This window comes from Gopherus evgoodei, chromosome 6, assembly GCF_007399415.2.
Source record: "Gopherus evgoodei ecotype Sinaloan lineage chromosome 6, rGopEvg1_v1.p, whole genome shotgun sequence".
Lineage (NCBI taxonomy): Eukaryota > Metazoa > Chordata > Testudines > Testudinidae > Gopherus > Gopherus evgoodei.
Window position 1 is genome coordinate 136,970,396 of NC_044327.1, and position 10,540 is coordinate 136,980,935.

Genomic DNA, 10,540 nt, shown 5'->3' on the forward strand with positions numbered 1-10,540 from the left:
GCACAAAGCTCCAGGGGAGGATCGGGCCCTTATGTAGCACCTGAAGTCAGGTCTTCTCGTGACACACGGCACTAGTGCAGCTGCACCCATGTGGCTGTGCACTTGTAGTGCACTAGTGAAGATGCTCCTCTCCTGATGGGAGAAAGTCCCCAGCAGTGCAGTGACCCACCGTCCTGTTGGCCCTAACCTCCAGCGTATCTACCACTCCTCCCAGTTTGGTGTCATCCGCAAACTTGCTGAGGGTGCAATCCATGCCATCCTCCAGATCAGTAATGAAAATATTGAACAAAACCGGCCCCAGGACTGACCCTTGGGGCACTCCGCTTGAAACCGGCTGCCAACTAGACATGGAGCCATTGATCACTACCCGTTGAGCCCGATGATCTAGCCAGCTTTCTATCCACCTTATAGTCCATTCATCCAGCCCATACTTCTTTAACTTGCCAGCAAGAATACTGTGGGAGACCGTATCAAAAGCTTTGCTAAAGTCAAGGAATAACACGTCCACTGCTTTCCGCTCATCCACAGACCCAGTTATCGCCTCATAGAAGGCAATTAGGTTAGTCAGGCATGGACTTGCCCTTGGTGAATCCGTGCTGACTGTTCCTGATCACCTTCCTCTCCTCAAAGTGCTTCAGAATTGATTCCTTGAGGACCTGCTCCATGATTTTCCCAGCGAATGAGGTGAGGCTGACTGGCCTGTAGTTCCCTGGATCCTTCTCCTTCCCTTTTTTAAAGATGGGCACTACAGTAGCCTTTTTCCAGTCATCTGGGACCTCCCCCGGTCGCCATGAGTTTTCAGAGATAATGGCCAATGGCTCAGCAATCACATCCGCCAACTCCTTTAGCCCCTCGGATGCAGCATATCCGGCCCCATGGCCTTGTGCTCATCCAGCTTTTCTAAATAGTCCTTAACCTGTTCTTTCTCCACAGAGAGCTGCTCACCTTCTCCCCATGCTGTGCTGCCCAGTGCAGCAGTCTGGGAGCTGACCTTGTTCGTGAAGACAGAGGCAAAAAAAGCATTGAGTACATTAGCTCTTTCCATGTCCTCTGTCACTAGGTTGCCTCCCTCATTCTGAGCTACCCTCTGCCTGTGAACAGCCCCTAACTACTCCCTGCCCACACACAGCCCCTAGCTATCCCCTCCCTTCACCCTAACCTATCTGCTGCCTGCACACAGCCCCCAGCTACCCCGTCCCTGCATCCTGAGCTACCCCCTGCCTGCACACAGCCCCCAGCTGCCTCCTACCTGCACCCTAACCTACCCGCTGCCTGCACACAGCCCCCAGCTACCTCCTACCTCCACCCTAACCTACCCGCTGCCTGCATACAGCCCCCAGCTACCTCCTACCTGCACCCTAACCTACCCGCTGCCTGCACACAGCCCCCAGCTACCTCCTACCTCCACCCTAACCTACCCGCTGCCTGCACACAGCCCCCAGCTACCTCCTACCTGCACCCTAACCTACCCGCTGCCTGCACACAGCCCCCAGCTACCTCCTACCTGCACCCTAACCTACCCACTGCCTGCACACAGCCCCTAGCTACCCCCTCCCTTCACTCTAACCTACCCCCTGCCTGCACACAGCCCCCAGCTACCTCCTACCTCCACCCTATCCTACCCACTGCCTGCACACAGCCCCTAGCTACAGCCTCCCTGCATCCTGAGCTACCCCCTGCCTGCACACAGCCCCTAACTACCCCCTGCCTGCCCCCAAGCTACCCCCATCCACTCACAGCCCCTAGCTACCCCCTCCCTGCACCCTGAGCTACCCCCTCTCTGCACACAGCCCCTAGCTGCTGCCTCCCTGCATCCTGAGCTACCTCCTTGTGCGCTACAACTGCACAGCCAGCCACGTGGGTGCAGCTGCACCAGCACTGCATGTCACGAGAAGCCCTAACCCCCCATCGCTCTCATCCATCTGTGAGTCCCATTGCCAAAAGAGGAGGGTTTGTGCACATCCCATCTGTGGTGCCATTGGTGAGCGTCCGGCCTAGCTCGTTTCAGGGGGAGCTGGAACCAGGGAGCACTCAGCTGGGCACAGCAGGTAAATCCCATGCTCACCAGGGAACTCAGCAGCGCCTGTTGGCTTGCCAGGTCTGGGACAGTGAGTGGCAGAACCAGACCCTGAAAGCCTCAAGCCTCAGCTGCAAATTGTGTGAGCTCTGCTTGGCTGTTTGGGATTTGCTAGTTACCTGCCCACATTGTTGCCTTGCCTTTCCCAGGGCAGTGACTGCTTGGAGCGTGACCAATAATGCTGCTGAATGGTGCTGGAAATCCCAGCAACCCGGTGCTTCAGACAGAACCAAAAGTTACTGCCTAGCCAGCTGGCCCTGATGGATTGTCATGCAAAGGAGATGTGACAAGTGGGGAGGTTTCCTTGTTTCCTGCGGGGGGTAGGGTTTGCATGCAGAGGGGGTGGGACTCAGTTTCCTCAGGTGTTACTGGTTTAACGAGGTGATGGGAGAGGGAGTTTGCTGTTACAGAGGACCGGCGAGGGAATGTGGGACCCAGCCACTGGCGTGGAGAATGGAGACCCCAGCGACTGATGACCTGACGACCCGGAGGCCCAGCTCAACAGTTGTCATGGAGTGTGGGGGAGACAAGGCCCTGCACCCCCAGCTTCCTCTGATTCACCGTGACTCTCAGCCAGCCAGTAACACAGAAGGTTTATTTAGACAACAGGAAAACAGTCCCAGACAGGTCATGCCGGTACAGACAACAGGACCCCCTTTAGTTAGGTCCATCTGGGGCCCCCAGGGAGGTGATCGCCCTGTTGGAAAGCCCAAGCCCCGTCAGGGCTCCCCTCCATTTCCCAGCCAGCTCCAAACTGAAACTCCCCCCAGTCTCTCCCTCACCCTCCCCCCGGCTCCACCCCCAGCCTTTGTGTCCTTTGTCCAGTTTCTGGAGCAGAGGTGTCACCTGGCCTCCAACCCCCCTCCTGGGTTCTCAGGTTACATGCTCAGGTATCCTCCCTTCCCCAATGCAGCCCGTCCCAGCACAACTCCCCTGCAGCCTTCCCAGGCTAATACTCCCCAATCAGCATTCAAATAACCTAGTGGCTGAACTTTGCGACTTTGTCCTCATGCGCAACTATTTCATATTTGGGGACAATGTATACCTTCAAGTCAGTGGCACTGCTATGGGTACCTGCGTGGCCCCATAGTATGCCAACATCTTTATGGCTGACGTAGAACAACGCTTCCTCAGCTCTCGTCCCCTTACACCCCTACTCTACTTGCGCTACATTGATGACATCTTCATTATCTGGACCCATGGGAAAGAAGCCCTCGAGGAATTCCACCAGGATTTCAACAATTTCCACCCCACCATCAACCTCTGCCTGGACCAATCCACACAAGAGGTCCATTTCCTTTACACTACTGTGCTAATAAGTGATGATCACATAAACACCACCCTATACCAGAAACCTACTGGCCGCTATACTTACCTACATGCCTCCAGCTTCCATCCAGGACACGTCACATAATCCATTGTCTACAGCCAAACCCTAGGATACAACCGCATTTGCTCCAACGCCTCAGACAGAGACAAACACCTACAAGATCTCTATCAAGCTTTCTTAAAACTACAATACCCACCTGGGGAAGTGAGGAAACAGATTGACAGAGGGAGACAGGAACCCAGCAGTCACCTACTATAGGACAGACACAACAAGGAAAATAACAGAACATCACTGGCCATCACATACACCCACAGCTAAAACCTCTCCAGAACATCATCAACGATCTACAACCTATCCTGGAAAATGATTCCCCACTCTCACAAGCCTTGGGAGGCAGGCCAGTCCTCGCTTATAGACAGCCTCCCAACCTGAAGCAAATACTCACCAGCAACTGCACACCATACAACATAAACACTAACCCAGGAATCTATCCTTGCAATAAAGCCCTATGCCAGCTCTGTCCACATATCTGTTCAAGTGACACCATCATATAACCTAATCACATCAGCCACGCCATCAGGGACTCGTTCACCTGCACATCTGCCAACGTGATATATGCCATCAGGTGCCAGCAATGCCCCTCTGCCATGTACATTGGCCAAACCGGACAGTCTCTATGCAAAAGAATAAATGGACACAAATCTGACATCAGGAATCATAACATTCAAAAACCAGTAGAACACTTCATCTTCTCTGGCCATTCAGTTACAGATTTAAAGGTGGCAGGTGGCAATTTTGCAACAGAAAAGCTTCAAAAACAGACTCCAACTAGAAACTGCTGAACTTGAATTAATATGCAAACTAGATACAATCAATTTAGGCTTAAATAGAGACTGGGAATGGCTGAGCCATTAAACACATCGAATCTATTTCCCCATGTTAAGTATCCTCACACCTCTTGTCAAACTGTCTTAAATGGGCTATCTTGATTATCACTACAAAAGTTTCTTTTTCCTCCTGTCAACAATAGTGCATCTTAATTAATTAGCTTCTTAGAGTTGGTTGGGCAACTCCCACCTTTTCATGTTCTCTGTGTGTGTGTATATCTCCTCACTATAAGTTCCATTCTATGCATCCGATGAAGTGGGCCCACGACAGCTTATGCTCAGATACATTTGTTAGTCTCTAAGGTGCCACAAGCACTCCTGTTCTTTTTGTGGATACAGACTAACACGGCAGCTACTCTGAAACATGCCAGCATGAAACAGATCCCACTGAGGAATACACTAAGAAACTGCAACATCTACTCAGGATACTCCCTACACTAACACCGGAACAAATCAACATACCCTTAGAGCCCTGACCAGGGTTATTCTACCTACTACCCAAGATCCACAAACCCAGAAATCCTGGACGCCTCATCATCTCGGGCATTGGCACTCTCACTGAAAGACTATCTGGATGTGTGGACTCTCTACTCAGACCCTATGCCACCAGCACTCCCAGCTATCTCCGTGACACCACTAATTTCCTGAGGAAACTACAAAGCATTGGTGACCTTCCAGAAAACACCATCCTAGCCACCATGGATGTAGAGGCTCTCTACACGAACATCCCACACACAGATGGAATACAAGCTGTCAGGAACAGTATCCCTGATGATGCCACAGCACAACTGGCTGCTGAGCTCTGTGCCTTTATCCTCACACATACCTATTTCAAATTTGATGACAATATATCTCCAGATCAGTGACGCCATTATGGGCACCCGCATGGCCCCACAATATGCCAATATTTTTATGGCCGACCTGGAATAACGCTTCCTCAGCTCTCGTCCACTCACGCCCCTTCTCTACCTATGCTACATTGATGACATCTTCATCATCTGGACCCATGGGAAGGAGACTGGAAAAATTCCACTATGATTTCAACAGCTTCCACCCCACCATCAACCTCAGCCTGGACCAATCTACACGGGAGGTCCACTTCCTAGACACCACGGTGCAAATAAGTGATGGTCACATTACTACCACCCTATACCGAAAACCTACCGACCGCTATGCCTACTTTCATGCCTCCAGCTTCCATCCCAGGCACATCACACGATCCATTGTCTACAGCCAAGCACTGAGGTACAACCGCATCTGCTCTAACCCCTCAGACAGAGACCAACACCTACAAAATCTCCACCAAGCATTCTCAAAACTACAATACCCGCACGAGGAAATAAGGAAACAGATCAACAGAGCCAGACGTTTACCCAGAAGCCTCCTACTGCAAGACAAACCCAAGAAAGAAAACAACAGGACTCCACTGGCCATCACATACAGTCCCCAGCTAAAACCTCTCCAACGCATCATCAGGGATCTACAACCCATCCTGGACAATGATCCCACACTTTCACAGGCCTTGGGTGGCAGGCCAGTCCTCGCCCACAGACAACCTGCCAACCTGGAACATATTCTCACCAGTAACTGCCCACCGCACCATAGTAACTCTAGCTCAGGAACCAATCCATGCAACAAACCTCGATGCCAATTCTGCTCACATATCTACACCAGTGACACCATCACAGGACCTACCCAGATCAGCCACATCATCATCGGTTCATTAACCTGCACGTCCACCAATGTAATATACGCCATCATATGCCAGCAATGCCCCTCTGCTATGTACATCGGCCAAACTGGACAGTCTCTACGGAAAAGGATAAATGGACACAAATCAGACATTAGGAATGGCAATATACAAAAACCTGTAGGAGAGCACTTCAACCTCCCTGGCCACACTATAGCAGACCTTAAGGTGGCCATCCTGCAGCAAAAAAACTTCAGGACCAGACTTGAAAGAGAAACTGCTGAGCTTCAGTTCATCTGCAAATTTGACACCATCAGCTCAGGATTAAACAAAGACTGTGAATGGCTTGCCAATTACAAAACCAGTTTCTCCTCCCTTGGATTTCACACCTCAACTGCTGGAACAGGGCCTCATCCTCCCTGATTGAACTACCTCCTTATCTCTAGCTTGCCTGCATATATATATATATATATACCCGCCCCTGGAAATTTCCACTACATGCATCTGATGAAGTGGGTATTCACCCACGAAAGCTCATGCTCCAAAACCTCTGTTAGTCTATAAGGCGCCACAGGATTCTTTGCTGCTTTTACAGATCCAGAATAACACGGCTACCCCTCTGATACATGCCAATTTAGTGACTGTTTGGAAATTTGAATTGAAACTGAAACATTAACACACACTTTAAAAGCCCCACTCGCTCCCAACCAGCAAACGGGCACCTGACCCACTCCCAGTCTTTCCCCACACTGTGTGCTCTGCAGTGTCCAGCCCTCGCTTGGACAGCTCAGATACCATAAGGCTGGTTTGTCTAAGGATGCAAAAGCACAACACAGCTTAGTAACGTAACTGGATAACTACACCCTGCCCTTAAACACAGAGCTGAGCTGAATTAGGTAAGAATAAATGTATGAACAATAGACAGAAGGTAAGTACTGCCAAGTGAAAGGAGGGAAGTGGCAAAGGGTTACAAGAAATAACAGTGAAAACATGCAAATTTGCAAACAAGACACCATCAAATGAGGCCTGAATAAAGACGGGGAGTGGATGGGTTATTACAAAAACTAATTTCCCCCTGCTGATACTCACACCTTCTTGTCAGCTGTTTGAAATGGGCTGTCGTCAGACGTCACTGGTGTGGTGCGCTGCTCTTTTCAATGATGATAACAGTCGGTTGCGTATGTGTGTTTGCTCTGTGTACTACCCCGGCTCTGCGCAGGTCACTGGCGCAGCAGATCTCCAGCGAACCGCCCAATGGCCACAGCCTCTAATAAGGTACAAAGGCACCTGGCCAGGTTTACTGTCAAACAAAACAGTCTCTAGCTCGCCGGATCAGATGTCTACAGTTCTGCTAGCACATACGTCTCCCTGACAGTGGACTGACTCAGTCAGTGGCAGGACTCTCCACTGCCCCCTAGGCCGGACAAAGACATCCACTCCGGGATGCGTTCTTGTACAGGTACAAACAAGTTACGCATCACGGTGCAGCCCCTCTGCACATCAGGGTGCTGCCTTTCTCCTGGTACCGGTTGGTTCGAACAAACAAGTCTATCCATCCTATTGTCCTTTGGACCCTGTCTTTCAGTTGGGTCTGCCTCTTCCTTGTTATCTGTGTGGGATGTGTTCATACCAGGCTGTTCTGGTGCCATCCTGGCACACGTTCTTTTAGCAGTCTCCATCTTGCCAACTTCTGCGAGCAGGGCCTGCCTCTGGCTCACAGCTTAACTTTCCTTTATGTTAGCAACGTCTTGACCATTACTTCAGGTCAAGCCTCAGGCCTCACACCAGGCCTCTGAGACCAAGGGTTTATGTCTCAGGGCCTCATCTTACTACATGGGCCACCCTCATTACCACTACAAAAGTGATTTTTTCCTCCCTTGGTATTCAATTGTTGAGAATAGCCCACTTTAATGGAATTGTCTCGTTAGCACTGACCCCCCGCCCCACCCACTTGGGAAGGCAACTCCCCTCTTCCCATGTACTGAATACATATACCTGTGTAACCCTTCTGCCCCTCTGAGTTGGCAGCAACAAGGGCCGGGTTCAGTATCCAGGGGTTCCGTTTCAGTAACACAATGCATAACCGGCTCGAGCCCCCACACAGTGACCTGGGACACTCACATACCACACCCCCCTGGGCGCCTCTAGGAGGCAATACTTCCCCTCTCGCAAGCACGGAGTCTGAGTGTAGCAAAATCTTTTTAATAAAGGAAGGAATCAATGCGGCATCCCACTGGAGAAACACCACAAACAGGGTTATAACACAAACCATAAACAAAACCCACCTCCAAGTACGTTTGGCAATGTCCTTTTTCCCCTTAGGGTTTTAAGTCCAATCACCCCAAAGTCCAACAACCCAAAAGTCTCTGGTCAATGCCACCCCAGAGTTCGAGAGTTTATCTGTAGAGGTCCCTCCCCCTAGCCTGGGTAGAAAGGGGCAACTTATGTGGTCCGGGGCCAACTGCCCTGCCTCTCCGTGGGTTCTGCTTCCGCCTTCTCCATGAACTGCTCCGCTTTACCAGCCGCTCCACGCTGCTCCTCCAGCCGTCCTCAGAAACTGCTCCGCTCCACCAGCTGCTCTGCTCCATGAGCTGCTCCAGTTCTCCTTGCAAACTGCTCGGCTCCGCTCGCTCTGTGGGCCACTCCACCCGTCCCACAGCTACTCCGCTCTGCCAGTCGCTCCGCTCCACCAGCTGTCCCGTGATCCGCTCCAGCCATGTTCCACAGTGTAGCTTCAGGCTCCCCCACTAGTTAGCACAGTACTCAGTGCTCTCAGCTCAGTCATTTCAGCTCTTTAGTGATCTCAGCTCTTAGTAGGGGAGCCCCAGTGCTAGTGCACCATTAGCCCAAAGTGAGTTCAGCTCAGTAGCCTGTATGTAGATTCTTGAGGGAATAAAAAAATCAGCTCTAACATTCTACAGTGGAGAGGGTGGAACTGGTGCTTCTGGATCCACAAGGAGACTGCACCACCAGGCACAGATATCTGTCCCCAGCCTCTCTCAATTCGCTGGGTTTTGGAACCCATGTCCCTTGTCTAGCAAGTACCACCCAACTGAGGTTGAGTCATTTGTCACCAAGCAGTCTCACAGCTCGGCAGCCTGAGATGGGGTAGGTGTGCCTATGCAAATACACTCTCTGAAATTCTTTCCACCAGATGTCAGGGTAGAGCTTATCCTGACTCTGCTTACATCTGCTACTGTATTTTCCACTCCATGCATCTGATGCAGTGGGTTTTAGACCACGAAAGCTTATGCCCAAATAAATCTCTTAGTCTCTAAGGTTCCACAAGGACTCCTTGTTGTTTTTGCTGATACAGACTAACACGGGTACCACTCTGAAAAGAGGTTCAATGTAGTAACTGCAGCAGTAATCCCAGTCCAGTGTATAGAGGGTGTGTTGCAGCAAGGCAAACTGAAAAGATACAAAAGACAACATTTATTAATAACATCTGGTATGTGGAAGCTGTAAAGAGACTCTCAAAGCATCAGGGGGAGAGGGAAGAGACAGCACAGGAAAGGGGAATGGCATACACAGCCTCATTCAACGAAGAACATGATCACCTGCAGCAGGAATACGCGGTGATATACTAGAATGAAAAAAGAGAGGGTGATTGTGTTTGTGATAAATTGTATATCACAAACTGGGGAAAAATCAGAAAAAATGAAAATTACAGCTAAGGCTCTGGAAAAATCCGTGTGTATTAGCCACCTGTCAATGCACTGTCTCCAGGCAATCTTGAAAGAAGTTAATGGTGACATATGACCAGTATGAGAAGCTGTCTTGTCTTTTGTTGGAATGATAGCACAGTCTGATAGCACAGTCAAGAGCTAAATGAAAATATCCAGGAACTGAAATCTAAACCAGATATCATGTGTAGCCCGGAAACATGGCTAGTTGAAAAGTTTTCTTTTAAAATTCCAGAGTATACTGCCTTTAGGCAAGACCAAAAACTAGGAAGAGGAGGTGGCATTTGTACTTTCATAAGGGAAAGATTAAACTACATAGCAGTAGAGAATGAAGAATAAGCCTAGAACATAATGCGGTTGAGATCCCAATGCAGAAAAGTAATTTTTCTTCAAGGATTTATAGTATCTATAACTCATGTGGGAAATTAGAAAGTTCAGTGCAACAAGAAATAGGGAAGATCTTAAAAGACCATATATTGTATGTGGTGATCTAAATAGTCATAATAACTTGTGGGGAAATAAGACAACTGATAAAATGGTACCAAGTATCAGAGAGTAGCCGTGTTAGTCTATATCTACAAAAACATTAAGGAGTCCAGTGGCACCTTAAAGATAAACAGATTTATTTGGGCATAAGCTTTCGTGGGTAAAAACCCCACTTCTCCAGATGCATGGAGTGAAAATTGATACAGACATCAATATATACTGGCACATGAAGAGAAGGGAGTTACCTTACAAGTGGGGAACCAGTGTTGACAAGGCCAATTCACTCAGGGTGGATGTGGTCCACTCCCAATAATTGATGAGGAGGTGTCAGCACCAAGAGAGGGAAAATTGCTTTTGTAGTGAGCCAGCCACTTCCAGTCCTAT